The following is a 14,010-nucleotide window of genomic DNA, read 5'->3' as shown; positions in this document are numbered from 1 at the left end:
TAAAATATTAAAATAGTTAGAGACACCAAAAATAGGAGTGAAATTGGCAGTATGCCTACTACCGGATTTTTATTTTAATTCCAAAATGATTTGGCTTTTCATAGTACATCATTCTGAAGGCTAAAATCTACTTATTATTAAAAGTAATATCTCTTCAGGTGAAGTATGTTCCATGGGCGTTGTATGATTTGACCGTCCATAGTCATCAGTCTGTATGCACCATGGCCAACAACTCCTTTTACCTGGTATGGTCCTTCCATTTATAGGCGAATTTTCCTGCCTTTCGATTCTTAATGTTTTGAAACACTTCTCGGAGAACCAGGTCTCCTACCTCCAGGAGCCTGACTTTCACATTCTTGGTGTAACTCCTGGCCACGGATTGCTTGTAGGCGGCCAGACGTATTTTTGCACTTGCTCGCAGCTCGTCAATTGTGTCTAGGCTTCTGACCATATCTGCATTGTTCAGTTCCCATGTCGTACATTCATACCTGTGAGTGGGAACTAGAACCTCTGATGGAATGACTGCTTCTGCGCCAAACACCAGGCGGAAGGGTGTTTAACCTGTTGCTATCTTTGGCATTGTTCTATCTAACCATAATACCAGTGGCAATTCATCTGCCCACTTTCCTCCTAACTCCTGTAACCTCCTTCTCAGATTGTCCATGATGATTTTGTTGTTGGACTCAGCTTGCCCGTTGGACTTTGGAGTCCTGGGTGCTGACTTTTTTAGGGTGATGTTCCACCTGGCACAGTATCCCTCGGTGTCGTTGGCGATGAATTGTGAGCCATTGTCACATATGATTTATGATGGGATACCAAACTTGCAAATGATGTTTCATTTTATAAACGAAATGACTTGTTTGTCCTTTACTTCCGTGAATGATTCTGCCTCTATCCACTTGGAGAAGTAATCTGTCATTGCCAGCATCCACGTCCTGTTTCCTGTGGATCTTGGCAGAGGTCCCACTATGTCCATGCCCCATGACATGAATGGCCAGGGAGAAATGATAGGATGCAAGGGTTCTGCTGGCTGATGGATCATTGGTGCCGAGCGCTGGCAGGCGTCACACTTGCGTGCATACTCTGCTGCATCTGCCTTCATCGTGGGCCAGAAGTATCCCTGCATGAGGGCTTTATTTGCCAGATTCCTGCCCCCTGCATGGTTTCCACATTCGCTACTGTGGAGAGCATGTAACTGTAGATACCTCATTTATGCACCTCTCGCAAACCACCCGATGATGATTGGGCCGCATGTTTGCTACGCGGAACGATTTGTGACAGTTCGTAAGTTTATCGTCAAGTGATTGCTCAAATACTAATGTCTACCTCTTAGTTGACATCTACGTGCCGATACGGTCGTTTTGACAGTAATTAGAGTACATTTGGAGTCCGGGCCTAAAACCGTCTTCATTTTCTGATAACCATTAAATCCCGAGTCAGAATGTTCTGGAATGTTCCGGATATTTCTATTCCATATTTTATAAATATTTCACAATCTTTATCCTTTGGTAAACAATTTCCGATAATATTCACATAAGATATTAAGGAAAACCGAATTATTCCGTCCTTCTATAACTCAAACACGGAAATCTTTCTTCCGCAGGAGGAAACCCCTTGGGAATAGATGCAGCAGGTGCTGCGCCTCTTCCAAGAGACACAGTGACTGCTGCGCCTCTTCCCAGGTCTTTTTCTGCGTAATTTTCGTATCTTTTTCATATCTTTCCGAGATTCACTTCCAAAGACTCTCCGAAACCCTAATTCCTTCACGTGATTAGTATAAATAGGAGCCTTCGCTCCTCATATTTTTCACGCGAGTGTCCGCCCTTCTCTTCTCCCTTTGTATTCTAGACCGCGTTCTTACTTTTTGGCGTCTACGTGCTTGAACTTTCGACCACGTAAGCTCGGATCCTTCTGAGTACCAGCCTCGTTTGCATGACCGACCAATTTGACCAACTCCACATCAATCAACTTAATTAACTTAATCGTTTTTCTCTTACGAGGGCACTTTCGTATTTGCATTATAGTTCGAGTCGAGCATCGCTAATCGATAACTTAGTCCTTCTCGTTTCGTCAAACATGTAAGTCTGAGGGTGTAAGTCCTTCTTTTATTTATTGTTATTTATCTTTCTGTATCACCACTATTGTAAGGTTTATGTCGAAAACACCTCCTTAAAACCGATTTCTAAGACCGTGCTTTAAAACCTCTTTTTGCGGATTTCTAGAAGACAAACCGCCGAGAAAGGACGCAGCAACTGCTGCGCCTCTTCGGAGGGACGCAGCACCTGCTGCGCCTCTTCGTGAGGCTGCCGCAGTTCCTGCTTCCTTTCTTCTTCCGTCGTCCTCTGTAATTCGTTTGTGCTTATTTGTTTTCGTTTGTTTCCCGTTAATTCTTTGACATAATAGCTTATAATCTCACATGTATATTAATTATCATCATTAACATGTTTAATTCATCGTAAATTCGGCTTAAATCCCTTATAATCTCATATTTGCGGGTTTTCGTCATTAAACTCAATCCGGGTTGTAGAAATTCGATTTGTTCATATCGGGTTTCTGGAATTCGATCTTTGATATATTTTCCATCTTTTATTCATGATATTCGTCATTAATTTGTCATTAATTCGTCATGTTTAGTCTATTTCGTTCACCTTTGTCACTAATCAATCATTCGTTCATGTAAACAATTCGTTTGCATCCGTCTCATCCATGTTTTATCGCTTTTATGACCATTAATCATATGCAAATAATCTGTTAAATCACTTCTATCCGAGTAAGTATATTAATCAATCAATAAATTAACCCAATTAACATTAACGATTTGCAGTTCCGGCTTCACAGCCAGAACTCACCCTTGGGAAGACGCAAAGAATCGTTGCGCCTCTTCCAGGGCTAGCCTCGATCTCTGCGCTGTTCAGGATGATTTCTGTCTCTGAACTCCGTTGTTGCCTGACCTAGTTTAATTAGCTTACGTATAATCAACTATTATTCGTATTATCACCTTCCGACTCCTTCGTTAATTCTTTTGATTCATTCTTTTATTCGTTGTTTCCAAATTATCCGTTTTAAAGGTATTTTCGACATAAATCAATGAAATCCATTGTAATTATTGTAATTTTTATTATCGTAATTTTCCTATTGTATTTATCTTATTTTTTGTATGTATGTTTTCACATGTAATTGAACATTAAATCCTACCTCGACATTAATTGTTTGCTAATTACGTGTCAACCGACTTAGTCTAATCTTCACATGTTAGGATTAAAACTTGGATGTTGCATTGCATGCATATAATCGACGATATATAAAGTATGAATAACTTCCCTAATCATTAGTAGAGGCCGCTATCGAGGCGGGCGGGATTAGGTGTTCGATCAAAAGAGCTTCCTAATACGTACCCTTACCCCTTACTCCAGATCTCTGTGAACATCCGTGTTCATTGGCATCCACGAGAGTCATTCTAGACATAGAATGCTAAGGGTAACGATTGCTTAGTGTTCATGTCACTACCTTGTGTCTTGACATGACAAGAGGTATTCGAAGGGTTCCAATTTCCCATAAAAATTGGTGGCGACTCAAACAAAAATGTAAACGCTTGTTCTCTTCCTCCCAAGCTCCCCCGTGGGCCCCCCGCTGTCCACAGTTTGGCGACTCCGTTGCGGATAATACACTTAAGTGTAGCCAAGGGTGAAACTTGAACAAGGTTAGGGAAAAGTTTCTACAAGACAATTGTCGGTTTTCATAACTCGGTCTTCCTAGACTGTTTCATTCGGCCTTCCTAGGCCCAACCCAACCTATTCGACCAATTGTCCCGTCTAAACGGTCCTAATTCTTATTTGGGCCTAAGGATGGATAGCGATTGACGTCATCCATACCATGATGCTTACTCTTGTTTGTATCAAGGGCCTTCACTACTTGAGGAAATGGACTAGGAATCGGCCTTACTCTTGTTTGGTACGAGCCTCTCCACAGACTTCGGGTTTGATGGTTCGGTATGGCAACCCACCCTTTAAACAAAAACCTTTTTAAATGCACTCAGCATCCCGTTATAATGCTTGTATAAATGTTTGTACCTTACGTGATCACCATTTCTAAACGAAACCATGACGATTTTTGCAAAAATCAAAAACCTTTTTTTAATCAAAATTTCGAAAAGGCCATTGGATTAGTGCAAAACCCAGTCAAAACTCTGTCCATTTGTCGAGTCAAAATTCGAGCCACAAGCCCATTTCAAAACCTCACTTCGAGTCCACTCCTACAACTACACTATAGTTGGCTAGGATACACATTTTCAAAATTTTGTCCTTTCTTCAAAGCTCACTCAACAAAGTGGCACACACCCACTTCACGAGTCAAGAACATTTCTTCTTTTAGCAAGTGTGTTAGAATGGTCGATCGTGTTTTGATTCATCTTCGGTCTCTTATCCAGTTTTCAAGATGCCTGGAACCAACGAAACAAACCTCCACCACCTTCAAGATGGTAATGATCGAATCCTAGCCGCACTAGCTCAAATCCAAGTTACTCAAGACCAAGTGTATGATCACCTTGACACCATCGAAGGTCGGATCTACGCCGTAGAGGGGAGATTGCCTCCTCATGAAAGTGAAGTAGTAGGTGACTACGCGGATGAATCCAAAGACGAAAATCCTCCCATGGGGCTGACTGTAGCTGACAAAAGACTCCAATACTTAGAGGAGCAATTAATGTACCTTAAAGGGGATGACATTTATAGGGAGAATAATCGCAAGTATGAGGCCGTTAACTCCAAATTGCCAACCAACTTCAATATGACGGATATCCCTAAATTCAAGGGGCACGAAAACCCTTTGAACCACATCCGTGCCTTCAAGGATTACATATCTATCAAAGTCATCAAACCCGAGATGGTCTTAAGGATCTTTCCTTCATCTCTTGACACCATCCCGAAGCAATGGTTCTACTCTTTAGATCACAAGAAGATCGCTACTTGGGAAGATGCCGCGATCGAGTTTGCTAAGCAATACGCGGATAATGCTGAGATCCAAGTCAACATGCGCACTCTCGAGGTTCTTACCCAAAATGACAAAGAAGGATTCACCGACTTCCTAAGTAGGTGGAGGAAGACTAGTACCCAACTAGTTGAACGCCCGGATGAGGCTACCCTTGTGGAGAAGTTCGTGGACAATCTCAAACCCGTTTATGCCAACCATTTGAGATACCAAAACATCAAAACTTTCAAGGACTTAACCGTACTAGGGACAAGGATTGAAGATGACATCCGTAAAGGGCTCTTGTCCAAAACGGTAGGTCGAGGATATCAAGGCTCAACAAGTCGTTCTTACGGCTCCACAAGCAAGACTGATGAAGTTAACCTTCTCGAGCCATCCAAGAAAAGTACCCCACTGAGGAAATTCACAAACCTTGGGGATACATACTCCAACGCTCTTAAAAGATTAATGAAACAAGGAAAACTCCAACCCATAGGACCTACTCCCGAACCTGAAAAGAAATCCAAGTTCTGGGACGAGAACTCATACTGTGAATACCATAGGGGTAAGGGACATGACACAGAGAAATGCTACAAATTGAAAAATGTGCTTCAAGACATGATTGAAGATGGCCGACTACCAATACCGCCGGGAGGTAAACCCAACAACACTCAGAATCCTCTTGGAGTTCTAGTGATTACAAGTGACGAATCTACCTTAGATTTTCACACCTCATTTCTCCAGTTGAAGATGAAATCCATGCAATCGAGAATGAAGGGTTCTACTCTACTATCTCCCCTACCATTTCCGACTTCATCACATGGGCAAGGAGTGTGGATAGACAAGTTTAGGAATTAGAAAATGTGGTGACAACTTTACGTGATCCCAACGCAACACCCAAGGAGCATGTGTCACTAATCTTCTCTCAAAACGCTACTATGCAAGAAATAGTCGCCGTGGTTGATAGAGTAGTCGACCAAATCGTACGACTAGAAGATAAAATCATGAGAATGAGGGAACTAGCTACAATCAATGGAGTTTGGGCCGATGATGATGAGGACGAGTACCTCATCGAAAACTCCCTAGTCAAGGAAATAGTCCAAAGTGGTGAAGACCAAGATGTGGACCACCTAACTCGTTCAGGACGTCCATATCAAAGCACTACTCAAAATGGTCCAACCAACGTGGTCACACCAAATGATAACGAAGATGACTCCACTGACCATTTGCTCAAGCAATTACAGAAGACGAAGGCTGATCTTCCAGTCTGGCAATTAGTAGCGAGCTCGTTCCCACATCGCCAAGCTTTACTGCAAGCTTTGGCCAAACTAAATGTAGCACATAACTCGACACCAGAAGATGTAGTCAACTTGGTCTTCCAAGAATCACTAAAGCTAAGTAATCCTATTACTTTTTCAGACGAAGATTTGCCACCTTTTGGCGCTAGTCACAACTTAGCTCTTTACATCACTGTCATTTGTCTAAAGAAGAACGTGCCAATGACCTTGGGAGATGATGGCTCTGCGGTCAACGTCATACCCCTCAAAACGGCATACAAATTAGGCATGAAAGAGTCGGATTGGACCCCTACCAATCAAGGTGTTCGCGCATATGATGGTACACGACGAAAGGTGGTAGGACTTGCTAACCTAACCATAAGCACATGACCAATGGAGCGAAAGGTTAACTTCCAAATAGTGGACATCGAAGCTTCTTTCAACATACTCCTAGGAAGACCTTGTATTCACGCTTCCAAAGCAGTGACATCCACCCTTCATCAAAAGATCAAGATCCCACTAAATGGCAAAGTGGTGACGATCACTTCGTCACCCATCAAAGCAATAATCGAAAAGAAGTCGAAAAATCAAGTCCTTGCAGATCCAGTATATGAACTTGGGGGCTTCCAAAGCATAAGCGTCATAGAAAGCGATTTGGCACCCTTATACTATGATCCTTACTCCAACTTGGTGGTCAACCACATACTCAAATCCCAGGGATACTTCCCTGGAATGCCTTTGAATCCTATTCAAAGAAACACCTTCGCACCATACAAGGAAGGCAACTCAAAGAGAATACCACTTGGACTAGGGTACAAACCCACTAAAGTGGAGGTTCTCGAGATGCTCGCTCAAGTTCAAAACCGTAAGTATGTAGGAGTCCAAATGCGACCCTATCTCCCTACCCTAAATGGGTACTTTGTTAAAGAAGGAAGTCCAGAACTCTTTCACGGTTTTCCCGAGCCCTGGCATTATCTCGAGAGGAAGCTAGCCGGAATCGAGATCTTTCACGATTGCTACTTCAACCCTCCAGAAACGGTTCCTACCATCAAAATCCGTCAAGCACCTTGCTTAGACGAACAAGCTGTTAGTCTATTGTTCGGAGAAGACCGATTTGTTAGAACCGCGCAGGATGAGATCATTACCATGATAATTCAAGACGATCGCTTCAACCCCACCGCGTTAATCACAGAAACTAACGCGAGTCAGCAGAAAGGATGGAGAAAGTCAATCAAGTGGACCAACAATCAAGGAAGACTCTTCAAGCTCACCACTGGAGAAGGAGAGATGTTCAAAGGAGAACCAGAAGACGATGAATTCGAGTCAGAGTCGGATTCAGAGTCGGAGTCTAGAGAAGTCATTAGGGAGTCTCCTCCTGTCGTCATCTCCATTCCCTTTGTTTCTCCTAACTTGGCCGCGAGTAGTAACAGTAGTTCGAGAAATGTCCCAACCACTGTCCCTTTGCCGCCACTGACTATGGATCAGATGGCCTCGTTGTTTCAACTTTTCTCAAACTTTAATATGAATAAATCAGGTTCTGCTTACTCTTTGTGTTATCTTGAGTGCAATTCTGTTTACGATGATACTCAGGATGACCAAGACCCAGACTCGATCGAAATACCACCCTACGTAGCCAAAGAAATACAACAGGAAAGGGAAGGGGGACCAGTAATAGAGGACACTGAACCCATTAACGTAGGAACCGAACTAGAACCCCAAGAACTTAGGATAGGGACTACCTTGAGCTCTACCGAAAGGGCTGATTTCATAGACCTCCTAAATGAGTTCAAAGACGTTTTCGCTTGGTCCTACAAAGACATGCCAGGGATCGACAGGGACATCGCCGAGCATAGAATTCCGATTAAGCCAGGTTTCAAACATGTAAAACAGAAGCTTCGACGAATGAGAACGGAATGGACACTCAAAATTAAGGAAGAAGTTGATAAACAATTCAAAGCCGGGTTCATCAAAGTTTCCGAGTATTCTAACTGGGTAGCCAACATAGTACCTGTACCCAAAAAGGATGGGAGAATCCGCGTTTGTGTTGACTTTAGGGACTTAAACAAAGCAAGTCCTAAAGATGACTTCCCTCTACCACACATCGACATATTGGTGGACAATACTGCAGACCACGCATTACTATCCTTCATGGATGGGTATGCGGGTTATAACCAAATCAAGATGGCCACAGAAGACATACATAAGACCGCCTTTGTCACTCAATGGCAACCTATTGCTATACGGTCATGCCGTTTGGATTGATCAACGCTGGAGCTACATATCAACGCACCGCAACTACACTCTTACATGACATGATGCACAAAGAAGTTGAGGTATCCCTAGATGACATGATTGTCAAATCCAAGGATAGAGAGGGGCATATTGCGAACCTTCGAAAATTTTTCGCAAGGCTACGGAAGTATAACATGAGGCTCAATCCTCAGAAATGCACATTCGGAGTAACATCTGGCAAACTCCTGGGATACGTCGTTAGCCAACGAGGTATAGAAATAGACCCTTCCAAAATTAAGGCTCTGATCGAAATGCCACAACCTCAAACAGAAAAAGAAGTCAGAGGATTCCTGGGAAAAGTGCAATATATAAGTCGATTCATATCGAAACTCACCATTATTTGTGAGCCTATCTTCAAGAAGCTCAAGAAAACAGACCACACCATGTGAGATGATGATTGTCTAAAGGCATTTGACCGAATCAAAGAGATATTGGCTAAACCACCAGTGCTCATGCCACCTCAACGAGATCAACCTCTTGGTTTATATCTCACGGTAATCAAACGACCATGGGTGCCATGCTAGCTCAAACTGTAGGAAGTGAAGAAAGGGCTATCTACTACCTTAGTAAGAAGTTCTTGGAGTACGAGTGCAAATACTCACAACTCGAAAAGACATGCCTCGCTCTTGTGTGGGCAACGAAGAAGCTACGCCATTACATGCTTAGCTACTCCGTCAAAATATACTCCAAAATGGATCCAGTCAATTACCTCTTCGAGAAACCCATCCTCAACGGACGCCTAGCAAGATGGACTTTGTTGCTCTCAGAATTTGATCTCAAATACGTGGCTCTGAAAGTAATAAAAGGTCGTGCCGTTGCCGAATTCTTCGCAGAAAATCCCATCAATGATGCACAAACAATAGACACTTGGTCATTTCCAGACGAGGATATACTCCAAACTGATGTAGACTCCTGGGACCTTTACTTTGATGGAGCATCAAACTTAAGAGGATTTGGAATAGGAGTGTTGCTTATTTCTCCTGAAGGCGAGCATACACCAATCTCTGTCAAACTCGACTTCGAGGTGACAAATAACGCTGCAGAATATGAAGCTTGTCTAATTGGACTACAAGCGGCAGTGAGCTTAGGCATTAAGAACCTCTGAGTACATGGGGATTCATCCCTGATCATAAATCAAGTCACGTGATCTTGGAAAATTCGAAACGAAAGCTTAGCACCATACCAAGCTAGAATAGACCAAGTTGCCCAATTCTTTGATCACGTGACATATCTACACCTACCTCGGGAAGAAAATCAATTTGCAGATGCTCTTGCAAAACTCGCATCTTTGATTAATATGCCAGATGACATGGTAGAGACGCCTTTATGCATCGCACGACGGTCAGAACCAACTTATGTACACCAAATCACCGATGAAAAGGAAATCGCGCAGGAACCCTGGTTCCAAGCAATCCTAAATTTTAAGCTCAATGGTACCTATCCACCGGAAATGGACAAGATGGGACAACGTGCTATCCGCCTACTAGCTTCCCAATACGTTCTCATGCAAGGAGAGTTATACAAAAGAACACCTCTTGGTGTAATCCTACGTTGCCTTGATCATTCACAGGCGCGAAAGGTGATGGAAGAAGTCCACGATGGAGAATGCGGTCCTCACATGAGTGGGCCCATGATGGAAAGAAAATCACACGTTTTGGGTATTATTGGACCACAATGGAATCCGATTGCATCAAATACGTAAGACATTACCACAATTGCCAAATCTTCGGGAATGTACAACACGTCCCTCCTTCATTGCCGGAACAGGAGGTCACTGTTTCATCCTAGTAGCGATCGATTATTTCACCAAATGGGTAGAAGCGGCTTCCTACACTAGTCTCACGGCTAAAAATGTGGCAAAGTTCATACAAAATAACATCATCTATCGATACGGTTGCCCACATGAGATCATTAGTGATAATGGATCACATTTCCAGGCTGAGACTGAGCAATTGCTAGCCAAGTACAAAATTAGGCATCACCACTCTTCGCCCTATAGACCACAGACTAACGGCGCGGTAGAGGCAGGAAACAAGAACGTTGTCGCAATTCTCAATAAAATGATTGACAACTATCGAGATTGGCCAAGCAAGATACCCTTTGCTTTGTGGGGATATCGTACATCTGTTAGGACGCCCACTGGAGCTACCCCTTTCTATTTGACTTACGGCATGGAAGTTGTGCAACCAGTCGAGCTAGAGATACCAACCTTGCGTATTCTACTCGAAAGTCAAATCCCAGAAGCCAATTGGAAGAGGGATAGATATGAAGAACTCATCCTCCTGGATGAACGTAGGCTACGCGCCTTGCATAATGTCCAAACATATCAAGCACGTATCAAACGAGCTTTCAACAAAAGGGTTAAGCCAAGAAACATCAAGGAAGGAGACTTAGTACTCAAATCGGTTAAAGCTCTTTTACCTGTTGACCCACGGGGAAAATTCAAACCTAATTGGGCCGGACCATTTCTAGTCAAGTCCATACTTCCAGGGGTGCGGTTAGAATCACAGACCTAGACGAGAATGAGTTTTCCAACCCAACAAACCTTGACCAACTAAAACGGTACTATGCCTAGAATAGGAACAAAAACGCGCCTCGCGTAACCTCACGTGTCGCTCTTGTGGCACTGAATAAACGGCCCCTGGCCAAGCTGAAATAAGCTAATGTCACTTTGCTCTTGCACTTTGACAATTTTGTCGTCCTCATATCATCAAATAAACTAAATTTGCACCTTTAGAGTAAGCAAAAGCTCATTCTTATTTTCTAAGTTCATTACAAGCTCTTGCTTTGAACAATTATTCTTTTACATTTACTCGAACTACGCGCAAGGGTTTGATTTCATTTTTAATGAATACGTAGGCAATCCTTCATAGGATACAACCCATTATTTTTAAAATGTAAATAGAAGGACATTTGCATTGCATTTGGAATTCGACAAGAATAATAAATAGAAAATCACAACGGTTTCATAACCATTTAGCCTTTTTTATTTCATTCGTTTTCTAATAATAGTACGCTACATAATAAAAATAAAAATAGGCTAGGATTCTAAAAACCCCACTTTTTTATTACAATAATAATAATAATAATAATAATAATAAATAAAGACTCGGGCTATTCTTCCATCTTCCCTTTGCCCTTGTCATTTTTGTCATATTTCTTGTCACGACCTCGAGCCAGACGCTCTTGCGCAACTTCGGACCTAATCACCAACGGTCTTTCTCGAGGCTTAGACCTCCCATTCTTGCCAGTCACCATCTCTACGACAGGAGAGGTCTTCGGTTTCTTCGAAGGATGAACGACTCGAAACCCGGCTTCCTCCTCTCCCTCGGTCAGATGCTTCTCCTTCTCTTTTTCCACCTCGCGCACTTTGTAGTCGACGGGCTCGCGCTTCCTCAATCTCTCGCGCTCTTCCGGAGTAGTAGCTTTCCTCCACCGCAGATAAGAATCCGACACCCATAAGGCATTAGCGCAAGAGATCAAGAACCATACATTTCTTTGAGCCCATTTAATGGCCCACTCCCTTCGGCTCTCTGTAGTAAGCGCCACGGCGGTCTGCGGAACGGTATCAAGCTTCGGGATCGTCTGTTTTAGTCTAACCTGTCTCATCAGCCTTTCCGGGAAGATGCACACCATAAATTCCAAGCCAGGAATGCGCACAGACCAGGTAAGATCCAAAGAAGACACTCCAGTGACAGATTTGAGGTGCCACCATGGTACAACCCACCTAACTAAAGGGCCATCATCACTCTTCAGTTTGTTCTCCCAATAATTGCAGACTCGGGTGAAGTCCACCATGTAAAGCCTGGTCCTCATTGCAATTGAACGAGCATGATAAGAAGGAACGTGAACTGGGGGCTCGATCAATCGAAGTCGTTCCATAAGCCAAACCTACCCAAAAGTAGGCATTAGACAAAAAACGAAATCAAAAAAAAAAAAACGAAAATCGAAATAAAAAAAAAATGAAAATCGAAATAAAAAAAAACGAAAAAAAAGAAAAAAAGAAAAAAAAAGCGCGTTCTTTTATCTGCAGAATGACGGGACTTCCCAAATACGGTAGGTCACGGTTGACTCTCTTATTATCCAAGCCCAAAAGGATCTCTCCTAGACATAAACAAGCTGGGCTCCTGCGCAGCTCCATTTGCTCAACAAGGCCCAGAAGACGGGGATCACCTCTCAAGTCTTCATCAACATGCCCTTGGAAGACATATACATGCAACAAGCAAAACCCAAATGCCCTTTGCCTAGCAACATAAGAAACGGTGGGGTCGGCCTTGTTAATGAATCGGTCAATAAAGTCCAACATTCGCACTCCCTTCGAGGTCACTAGACGGTCAACCTCAAGTCTAGTCAACCCAATCAAGTCTCTAAATTTGCTTTTATACCCTTGCGAGGTAGAAGGAATGGCAGGCAAGTGTTCAGGGTCCCACCCACCAGTCGCAGCAATTTCTTCAGGAAATGGGCAAATATCGCCTCCAGGGAACGCAAAAACATGGTAATTCGGGTCCAAATAGTCAAGACAAGCATCCAAGAATGGTTTGACAACCTTGATAAGCTTCAAACTCAGCAATGACCCAAGATTATAGGCGCCCATATCATATTTCTCCATGTTGGAAAATTCTTTGGTTCATTCATTTATGCGAACCTCCAAAGTATTCATGATGAAGGATTATTTTGAGAGTTTTATGTAATAAGACGAAGAAGAGACGGAAGAATTGTGTGAATAAAAGCTCCATCGACGTCTCTATTTATACTAATTTCTGTTTCCAAAAATCCGCCAGAACGGAACCACCTGGGAACAGGCGCAGCACCTGCTGCGCCTCTTCAAAGGGACGCAGCTCGTGCTGCGCCTCTTCCTCAGCTTGACTTCTGTGATTTTCCGCGTTGGATCTTTCCTAATTCATCGACGAATAATTTCCTATTCCTACGGGTTATTATTTTGGTAAATACGTGGAAATTACCATATTTCGTGTTTCCTAATTCCGCGGGCACGCATTTCGAGACGATATCAACATTTTCGTCATTTTACCACACTTGTATAATTTATTTTAGGAAATAATTTTCATTATAATTCATTTCAAAATTCATATATTTATTTCATTTACATATTTATTTCATTTCTTTTTTCATTTCATTTCTAACTTATAGGTTTCTATTTTTTCTTTTTTAGGGGTAACCCTCCCTACCGTCCGGTCATTTCCGGCAAAATTTTTGCATTTTTGCATTTTCTTTTGCATTTTTGCGTGCTTTTGAGTCATTCGTTCTGCGCTAATTCAGGCCATGTATATATACAAATGTATGTTTTGCGTGATTTCTATGTAAATTTCGGCAGTGATATAGGATCCTTTTACGCCATTTTCCCCTCTATTTTCATGCCAACCGACTCCATTTGAGTCAGTTTTGATCGTCCTTTCTCGCATTTTGTGTCCCGATTCCCTTTACTATGACATTTTGGCCTCCTTGCAGAAATTGAGGC

Source organism: Silene latifolia, chromosome 9 (assembly GCF_048544455.1).
Source record: "Silene latifolia isolate original U9 population chromosome 9, ASM4854445v1, whole genome shotgun sequence".
In the NCBI taxonomy this organism is placed as follows: Eukaryota; Viridiplantae; Streptophyta; class Magnoliopsida; order Caryophyllales; family Caryophyllaceae; genus Silene; species Silene latifolia.
Note: the sequence above shows the minus strand (reverse complement) of the source record.